The sequence below is a fragment of the Rhipicephalus microplus genome, unplaced genomic scaffold, assembly GCF_043290135.1.
Source record: "Rhipicephalus microplus isolate Deutch F79 unplaced genomic scaffold, USDA_Rmic scaffold_156, whole genome shotgun sequence".
NCBI lineage: Eukaryota > Metazoa > Arthropoda > Arachnida > Ixodida > Ixodidae > Rhipicephalus > Rhipicephalus microplus.
Genome location: NW_027464727.1, coordinates 390,001 through 400,000, shown reverse-complemented (window position 1 = coordinate 400,000; position 10,000 = coordinate 390,001). Strand labels below are relative to the sequence as shown.

Below are 10,000 nucleotides of genomic sequence, written 5' to 3'. Positions count from 1 at the left end.
CGGCTGACGCGGTTCCGACTTTGCACTTTTTGGCTCACCCCGGCTGGCGGCCCACTCACTCGATCGCCAGGTCTGTTTGCCCCGGTGGTTCCACCGCCAGGCTTAAGCGCGAACTTTTTTTGTTTGTTTTCTTTTGATTAAGCGCAAGCTTTTTTCTTTGTTTTCTTTTGATTAAGCGCGGGCTTTTTTCTTTGTTTTTTTTGCATTCGCCCCGGCAGACGCGGTTTTTGCCGCCCCGGCTGACGCAGTTCGGACTTAGCACTTTTCGGCTGTGCCTGGCTGGCGGCCCACTCACTCGATCGCCATGTCTGTTTGCCACAGTTTTCCCGGTGGTGCCGCACCCGGGCTCGCCCCGGCTGACGCAGTTTTCGCGCCGCCCCGGCTGACGCGGTTTCGTGCCGCCCCGGCAGACGCGGTTTTCGCGCCGCCCCGGCTGACGCGGTTTCGTGCCGCCCCGGCAGACGCGGTTTTTTGCCGCCCCGGCTGACGCAGTTCGGACTTGGCACTTTTTGGCTGAGCCTTGCTGGCGGCCCACTCACTCGATCGCCATGTCTGTTTGCCACAGTTTTCCCGGTGGTGCCGCACCCGGGCTCGCCCCGGCAGACGCGTTTTTTTTTCTTTCGCCCCGGCTGACGCAGTTTTCGCGCCGCCCCGGCAGACGCGGTTTTCGCGCCGCCCCGGCAGACGCGGTTTTTTGCGCCGCCCCGGCTGACGCGGTTTTTTGCCGCCCCGGCTGACGCAGTTCGGACTTGGCACTTTTTGGCTGAGCCTGGCTGGCGGCCCACTCACTCGATCGCCATGTCTGTTTGCCACAGTTTTCCCGGTGGTGCCGCACCCGGGCTCGCCCCGGCTGACGCAGTTTTCGCGCCGCCCCGGCTGACGCGGTTTCGTGCCGCCCCGGCAGACGCGGTTTTTTGCGCCGCCCCGGCTGACGCGGTTTTTTGCCGCCCCGGCTGACGCAGTTCGGACTTGGCACTTTTCGGCTGTGCCTGGCTGGCGGCCCACTCACTCGATCGCCATGTCTGTTTGCCACAGTTTTCCCGGTGGTGCCGCACCCGGGCTCGCCCCGGCAGACGCGTTTTTTTTTTTCTTTCGCCCCGGCTGACGCAGTTTTCGCGCCGCCCCGGCTGACGCGGTTTCGTGCCGCCCCGGCAGACGCGGTTTTTTGCGCCGCCCCGGCTGACGCGGTTTTTGCCGCCCCGGCTGACGCAGTTCGGACTTAGCACTTTTTGGCTGAGCCTGGCTGGTGGCCCACTCACTCGATCGCCATGTCTGTTAGCCACAGTTTTCCCGGTGGTGCCACACCCGGGCTCGCCCCGGCTGACGCAGTTTTCGCGCCGCCCCGGCTGACGCGGTTTCGTGCCGCCCCGGCAGACGCGGTTTTCGCGCCGCCCCGGCTGACGCGGTTTTTGCCGCCCCGGCTGACGCAGTTCGGACTTAGCACTTTTCGGCTGTGCCTGGCTGGCGGCCCACTCACTCGATCGCCATGTCTGTTTGCCACAGTTTTCCCGGTGGTGCCGCACCCGGGCTCGCCCCGGCTGACGCAGTTTTCGCGCCGCCCCGGCTGACGCGGTTTCGTGCCGCCCCGGCAGACGCGGTTTTCGCGCCGCCCCGGCTGACGCGGTTTCGTGCCGCCCCGGCAGACGCGGTTTTTTGCCGCCCCAGCTGACGCAGTTCGGACTTAGCACTTTTTGGCTGAGCCTTGCTGGCGGCCCACTCACTCGATCGCCATGTCTGTTTGCCACAGTTTTCCCGGTGGTGCCGCACCCGGGCTCGCCCCGGCAGACGCGTTTTTTTTTCTTTCGCCCCGGCTGACGCAGTTTTCGCGCCGCCCCGGCAGACGCGGTTTTCGCGCCGCCCCGGCAGACGCGGTTTTTTGCGCCGCCCCGGCTGACGCGGTTTTTTGCCGCCCCGGCTGACGCAGTTCGGACTTGGCACTTTTTGGCTGAGCCTGGCTGGCGGCCCACTCACTCGATCGCCATGTCTGTTTGCCACAGTTTTCCCGGTGGTGCCGCACCCGGGCTCGCCCCGGCTGACGCAGTTTTCGCGCCGCCCCGGCTGACGCGGTTTCGTGCCGCCCCGGCAGACGCGGTTTTTGCGCCGCCCCGGCTGACGCGGTTTTTTGCCGCCCCGGCTGACACGGTTCGGACTTTGCACTTTTCGGCTGTGCCTGGCTGGCGGCCCACTCACTCGATCGCCATGTCTGTTTGCCACAGTTTTCCCGGTGGTGCCGCACCCGGGCTCGCCCCGGCAGACGCGTTTTTTTTTTTTTTTCTTTCGCCCCGGCTGACGCAGTTTTCGCGCCGCCCCGGCTGACGCGGTTTCGTGCCGCCCCGGCAGACGCGGTTTTTTGCGCCGCCCCGGCTGACGTGGTTTTTGCCGCCCCGGCTGACGCAGTTCGGACTTTGCACTTTTTGGCTGAGCCTGGCTGGCGGCCCACTCACTCGATCGCCATGTCTGTTTGCCACAGTTTTCCCGGTGGTGCCGCACCCGGGCTCGCCCCGGCAGACGCGTTTTTTTTTTTTCCTTCGCCCCGGCAGACGTGGTTCCCCCCCCCCCCCTCCGTCTTTCTTTTTGTTTTTTTTTTCGCCGCGGCTGAAGTGGATTTTTCGGTGCCTCGACGCCCCGGTAGTCGCGGTTTTTCCGTTTCCGCACGGCCCCGGCTGACGCTGCTCGGTCACAGTCGCCTTTTGTGGTGATTGCAGACTTCTTGAGCGCGGGTGTTTTTTTTTTTGTTGTTGTTGTTGTTTTATTACGCATTCGCTCCAGCAGACGCTGTTTAGACTTTTTGTTTCCTCTTTTATCCTGCGACGAGGTGACGAGGTTTATTCGGTGCCCCGCCGCCCCGGCTGAAGTGATTTTTCCTGTCCCGTGCCGCCCCGGCTGACGCGGTTGGGACTTCGCGTTTGTTCGGCCGCCACGGGTTTTGGCGCACTCGCTCGGTTGCTTGTTGTTGCCACTTGTTGCGAACCCAGGTTTCTTGAGCGAGCGCGGGCGTTTTTTCTTCCTTTCTTTCTTTGTTCTATGTGTTAGCGAATCGGCCTTTAATATCACACGAGGACTCACAACCAACAATTTTCAGTTTGAAGTGTAAAAAATCTGCAGGTGTTGACGTAACTGACTTGCCCCGTACCCTTGAGTACATCCATGAAGTTCTCGTAGTACTACTAAATCGCATTATTCCAAGTGGAGAAATTCCCATAAACTTGCAAACCTCTACACGAAAATCGGTGCGCGTGATAAAGTTGAAAATTATCGTCCGATATCAAATGTGCCTTCTATAACACAAATTCTAGGAAAAAAAAAAAAAACACTTGTTCGCCGTTTTCTGCGCCGTGACTGGCAGCACTCCGGCGAAGCGAAACGGGGTCGATTCGAGCACGATATCGGCGTCTTTCGACGTGCTCGCCGGCGACCGTCGCACGAGTACGTCGCACGAGCGCGTCTGCCGGGGCGCCGTTTGCGAAGCCGACGCAAAAGTGGGAACCGCCGCTCGGATGATCGCCGCTTTCGGCAGAGTGAGTGTTGGCACTCCGGGGAAGCGAAACAGCGTGAATGCGCCCACGAAATCGGCGTATTTTGAAGTGCCCGCCGGCGACCGTCGCACGAGTACGGTAAACCGCGTCAGCCGGGGCGTAGTTCGGGACGCCGACGAAAAAGTGGGAACCGCCACTAGGATGTTCGCCGTTTTTGGCAGAGTGAGTGCTGGCACTCCGGCGAAGCGAAAGAGCGCGAATGCGCCCACGAAAGTGGCGTGTTTGGACGTGCTTGACGACGACCACCGCAGGAAAACGAAAAACCACGTCAGCCGGGGCGAGCGACCCATGGCGGTCTGGGTGCTTATCGCTGCTATTATAGGGGCACCCCGGCAGACGCAAAAAAAAAAAAAAAAATTTTTTTCGACATTCTTTTTTGCTCGTCGACCTCGGGTGACCCAGGTCGCAGTGGGAGCCGCGCACGAAAGCGGCGTCGCGAGACGGCTTCGCGGTCGCTAGTCGCACGAGCTCGGCAACCGCGTCTGCCGGGGCGGAGTTCGGGACGCCGACGGCTAAGTGGGAACCGCCGCTCGGATGTTCGCCGTTTGTGGCCGAGTGAGTGCTGGCACTCCGGCGAAGCCAAACGGGGCCGATTCCGGCACGATATCGGCGTCTTTCTACGTGCTCGCCGGCGACCGTCGCACGAGTACGGCAAAGTGCGTCTGCCGGGGCGGGGTTTGCGACGCGTACGCAATAGTGAGAACCGTCGCTCGGATGTTCGTCGTCTTTCGCCGAGCCAGTGCTGGCAATCCGGCGAAGCCGAACGGAGCCGATTCGGGCACGATATCGGCGTCTTTCCACGTGCTCGCCGGCGACCGTCGCACGAGTACGGTAAACCGCGTCAGCCGGGGCGGAGTTCGGGACGCCGATGCGAAAGTGGGAAGCGCCGCTCGGATCTTCGCCGTTTTTGGAGGAGTCAGTGGCGGCACTCCGGTGAAGCCAAGGTGCGCCAATTCGCGCACGATATCGGCGTCTTTCGACGTGCCCGCCGGCCACCGTCGCACGAGTACGGCAAACCTCGTCTGCCGGGGCGGGGTTTGCGACGCCGACGCAAAAGTGGGAACCGCCGCTCGGATGTTCGCCGTTTTTGGCAGAGTGAGTGCTGGCACTCCGGCGAAGCGAAAGAGCGCGAATGCGCCCACGAAAGTGGCGTGTTTGGACGTGCTTGACGACGACCACCGCAGGAAAACGAAAAACCACGTCAGCCGGGGCGAGCGACCCATGGCGGTCTGGGTGCTTATCGCTGCTATTATAGGGGCACCCCGGCAGACGCAAAAAAAAAAAATTTTTTTTCGACATTCTTTTTTGCTCGTCGACCTCGGGTGACCCAGGTCGCAGTGGGAGCCGCGCACGAAAGCGGCGTCGCGAGACGGCTTCGCGGTCGCTAGTCGCACGAGCTCGGCAACCGCGTCTGCCGGGGCGGAGTTCGGGACGCCGACGGCTAAGTGGGAACCGCCGCTCGGATGTTCGCCGTTTGTGGCCGAGTGAGTGCTGGCACTCCGGCGAAGCCAAACGGGGCCGATTCCGGCACGATATCGGCGTCTTTCTACGTGCTCGCCGGCGACCGTCGCACGAGTACGGCAAAGTGCGTCTGCCGGGGCGGGGTTTGCGACGCGTACGCAATAGTGAGAACCGTCGCTCGGATGTTCGTCGTCTTTCGCCGAGCCAGTGCTGGCACTCCGGCGAAGCCGAACGGAGCCGATTCGGGCACGATATCGGCGTCTTTCCACGTGCTCGCCGGCGACCGTCGCACGAGTACGGTAAACCGCGTCAGCCGGGGCGGAGTTCGGGACGCCGATGCGAAAGTGGGAAGCGCCGCTCGGATCTTCGCCGTTTTTGGAGGAGTCAGTGGCGGCACTCCGGTGAAGCCAAGGTGCGCCAATTCGCGCACGATATCGGCGTCTTTCGACGTGCCCGCCGGCCACCGTCGCACGAGTACGGCAAACCTCGTCTGCCGGGGCGGGGTTTGCGACGCCGACGCAAAAGTGGGAACCGCCGCTCGGATGTTCGCCGTTTTTGGCAGAGTGAGTGCTGGCACTCCGGCGAAGCGAAAGAGCGTGAATGCGCCCACGAAAGTAGCGTATTTGGACGTGCTTGACGGCGACCGCCGCAGGAGTACGAAAAACCACGTCAGCCGGGGCGAGCGACCCACGGCGGTCTGGGTGCTTATCGCTGCTATTATAGGGGCACCCCGGCAGACGCAGAAAGAAAAAAAAAATGGGGACATGGCGTGCGTCACCGTGCGGCTTCGCAGCGTTGCCGAAGTCGCCGAGCCCTTCGACTGAGCCGAACGGCGGACAGGGAACGTTGGTCGGCCGTTCTAACCTGTCGGTGCCACGCCGAGACGTCGTTAAGGAAAACCGCGTCGTGGGCCTCTACGACGCCGTCGAGTCGTTGTACGTTTGGTGTCCAGCGTGTCGGCGGCGAGTAGCGGACACGTCGTTCACGACTTCGGTCTTTCGCAGTCGACGCGAACTTGCGGAGAGTCGTGGTGCCTCACGTTTTCGGCAGAAACCGCGGCGGAATTTTCCCGTGCGTGCGCGCACGACCTCGGTGCTGTGCCGTCAGCGTAGTGTTGCACAAACTCGTGGCCTACCCAAGGTGCGGTACGTTTGCGGCCGTATCCTCGGTGGGAATTTCGTGAGTAGGGTCGCAAATTCTACGACCTCGGCGGGTTTGAGAGCGACGTAGACTTGTGGCACGCTCAACATGCCACACGTTTCGGGGCACACCCGCGGTGAAATTTTCTCGAGTACGCTCGTATTAGGGCCCAAGGAGGTCTGGGTACTTATCGCTGCTATTATGTGGGGGTTCTCGTGAGCGGCGTACGCGAAAGCGACCGGGTGTCTGATATGCGGCGGGCTTCGGCCTCGTCAAGCGTGTCCTCGGGTCTGCTCCAGGGGAATCCACGGCAGTCGTCTGCAGCCTCATCCGCTTGATGCGTTAGGGGCTGGTTGTCGGACGGTGCCGTTTTACCACGATATCGAGGTGTGTTCCGTGTCGTCCTCGGGCGATTCAGATGCGAAAGCGCCGAAGACGCGGGCGTGACCCGTCGTCTGGCGGCTTTGCAGTCTCGGCTCCGTTGCTAGTTCCGGCCGGTCCACCGACAGTGCAGCGGGCTTGGGCAACCCGCACGGCGCGACCGAGTCGATGCAACGAAAAAGAGCGAGCATGAACGTGCTTCTTGCCGCACGGCTCCCACTCGTCTTTCGGGAAGGTTGTGCCGTAGCGAGCTCGAACGCCGTCATCTCGGAGTGCAAAATAAGCGTGTTGGGGCGCCTGAAGGTGGCCTCCGCCGCACACAGACTGCGTCCGGCCCGCCGAGGGCGAGGACGGACGCGCAGTCGAACGATTACCTGGTTGATCCTGCCAGTAATCATATGCTTGTCTCAAAGATTAAGCCATGCATGTCTAAGTACATGCCGAAATAAGGCGAAACCGCGAATGGCTCATTAAATCAGTTATGGTTCCTTAGATCGTTTCTTCCTACTTGGATAACTGTGGCAATTCTAGAGCTAATACATGCAGTGAGCCTGGAGCCCTTTGGGTAACGGGTGCTTTTATTAGACCAAGATCGATCGGGTTTCGGCCCGTATTGTGTGGTGACTCTGGATAACTTTGTGCTGATCGCATGGCCACGAGCCGGCGACGTTTCTTTCAAGTGTCTGCCTTATCAACTTTCGATGGTAGGTTACTTGCTTACCATGGTTGTTACGGGTAACGGAGAATCAGGGTTCGATTCCGGAGAGGGAGCCTGAGAAACGGCTACCACATCCAAGGAAGGCAGCAGGCGCGCAAATTACCCACTCCCGGCACGGGGAGGTAGTGACGAAAAATAACAATACGGGACTCTTTTGAGGCCCCGTAATTGAAATGAGTACACTCTAAATCCTTTAACGAGGATCAATTGGAGGGCAAGTCTGGTGCCAGCAGCCGCGGTAATTCCAGCTCCAATAGCGTATACTAAAGCTGCTGCGGTTAAAAAGCTCGTAGTTGGATCTCAGTTCCAGACGAGTAGTGCATCTACCCGATGCGACGGCTCGGACTGAACATCATGCCGGTTCTTTCTTGGTGCACTTCATTGTGTGCCTCGAGATGGCCGGTGCTTTTACTTTGAAAAAATTAGAGTGCTCAACGCAGGCGAGTCGCCTGAATAAACTTGCATGGAATAATAGAACAAGACCTCGTTTCTGTTCTGTTGGTTTTTGGAATACGAGGTAATGATTAAGAGGGACGGACGGGGGCATTCGTATTGCGGCGCTAGAGGTGAAATTCTTGGACCGTCGCAAGACGAACTACTGCGAAAGCATTTGCCAAGAATGTTTTCATTGATCAAGAACGAAAGTCAGAGGTTCGAAGGCGATCAGATACCGCCCTAGTTCTGACCATAAACGATGCCAACCAGCGATCCGCCTGAGTTACTCAAATGACTCGGCGGGCAGCTTCCGGGAAACCAAAGTATTTGGGTTCCGGGGGAAGTATGGTTGCAAAGCTGAAACTTAAAGGAATTGACGGAAGGGCACCACCAGGAGTGGAGCCTGCGGCTTAATTTGACTCAACACGGGAAAACTTACCCGGCCCGGACACTGGGAGGATTGACAGATTGAGAGCTCTTTCTTGATTCGGTGGATGGTGGTGCATGGCCGTTCTTAGTTGGTGGAGCGATTTGTCTGGTTAATTCCGATAACGAACGAGACTCTAGCCTATTAAATAGGTGCGGGGTTCCCAGCACCTTACAACCTTCTTAGAGGGACAAGCGGCTCCTAGCCGCACGAAACAGAGCAATAACAGGTCTGTGATGCCCTTAGATGTCCGGGGCCGCACGCGCGCTACACTGAAGGAAGCAGCGTGTCTTTATCCCTGTCTGAAAAGACTGGGTAACCCGTGGAACTTCTTTCGTGATTGGGATAGGGGCTTGCAATTGTTCCCCTTGAACGAGGAATTCCCAGTAAGCGCGAGTCATAAGCTCGCGTTGATTACGTCCCTGCCCTTTGTACACACCGCCCGTCGCTACTACCGATTGAATGATTTAGTGAGGTCTTCGGACCGATGTCCGGCGCGGCCTTTCGGTTGCGCCGGTCTGTTGGAAAGATGACCAAACTTGATCATTTAGAGGAAGTAAAAGTCGTAACAAGGTTTCCGTAGGTGAACCTGCGGAAGGATCATTAACGGATTGTGAAGGGTGAGCGCCTCAGCTGCGTCTGCGCCCGACACTTTCTGCCGCTGACCCCGTTTGGACGCGGGGTCGGCTTTTCCCCACGGGGCTGCCTGAATGTGGAGCGGCACCCCGTGACAAATTGTTGCGCCCAGCGGACGCCAACACCGCGACCTTGGACGGTCGGCCAGGTGGCGGACGCGGGTACAAACGGCGCAACGCACTCATAGGTCGGCTTTCGACCCGCCACTGCACCGTGGCTCGAAGCGCTCGAAATGCGCGACCCGACCGCTGCGGGACCGCCTAGTACTGTAAACAGGAGCGGCGGAGCGCGAACGGCGAGTCGTGGTTACGTCGGTAGAAGGCGAGGCTGCGCGTTCCCGAAACGCCAGCCGAGTGCCCTCCCGACCGTTCGAGCGTGCAAGAACGAGACCCGACAATCGCGCGGCGACTGCCAAGTACGAGAGGAACGGCACAAGCGTCGGCGGTCGGTCAAGGAACTGGCGATGTGACGGGTCCGCTGTGCACCAGTGCATACCGTCCCGCCGTCCGCGGCAAGCGCCTCCGCGTCCTCGGGTGACGGAGGCTGCCGGTCGGTTCTTGCAGGCGAGGGATCTCGCTGGCACCGGTTCGCGTTGACGCGCGGCCGGTCATGGCACGGCGATGCGACGGCCGAGGTGCGCAGTACTCGATGGAGGAACCGCACGCTCCGATGACCGTCCCGCCCTCCGCGGCGTATGCGTACCGACCGTAATGGTTGCAGCAGCGCCGGCCGGCTTTTGAATTCGCCACACGAAACACGGTGCGAGATCGCGGTTAGGGGAGCGTCGACGTTGCCAGGCGTTTTGCTTGCTGCCGAGGGAAAGGCGGCACGGCCACGTCGCGCTCGTCGCGATTAGCGGGTCTGCGCGCTTTGGGAAGGTGCCGCAACGACTTGCCGAAAGAGGAAGCACGGAAGAACGAGGGACTTGGACGTCCCGACAATTGAACGCACTTGCGGCCAGGCCCTTGCTGGCTTCGTTCTTCCGCCTCGAGTAGGCTCGTACGCGGCTCCGGCGCCGAAAGTGGTCCTTGGCACCGACTTCGGTGGACGTGGGAAGTGCCGCGCAAGTACGGCGCGCCTGGCTCCACCTGTTGGCTAAAGTAGGCAGCCGGATCGGCATTTTGGTGTGCGGTGGCAAACCGTGGATGCGAAAAAAGCTTGTGCGATTTCGTGGAACAAAAAGCGGGGGTCCCCCTTTTTATGCGGAGGAGACCGACCCGCCCGCCGTGGTGAACCGCGACGCCACGGTAAAAACGGGAGAGGCTT

General features: G+C 60.3%; 1 non-coding gene across 1 annotated transcript; it reads left to right on the top strand.

Moving 5' to 3' along the window:
• The first annotated feature begins 6,889 nt into the window (after window positions 1-6,889).
• Window positions 6,890-8,704, top strand: LOC142791291 (small subunit ribosomal RNA). The gene has a single exon (XR_012890140.1). It is a non-coding gene; the product is annotated as a small subunit ribosomal RNA (ribosomal RNA).
• Window positions 8,705-10,000: the final 1,296 nt, after the last annotated feature.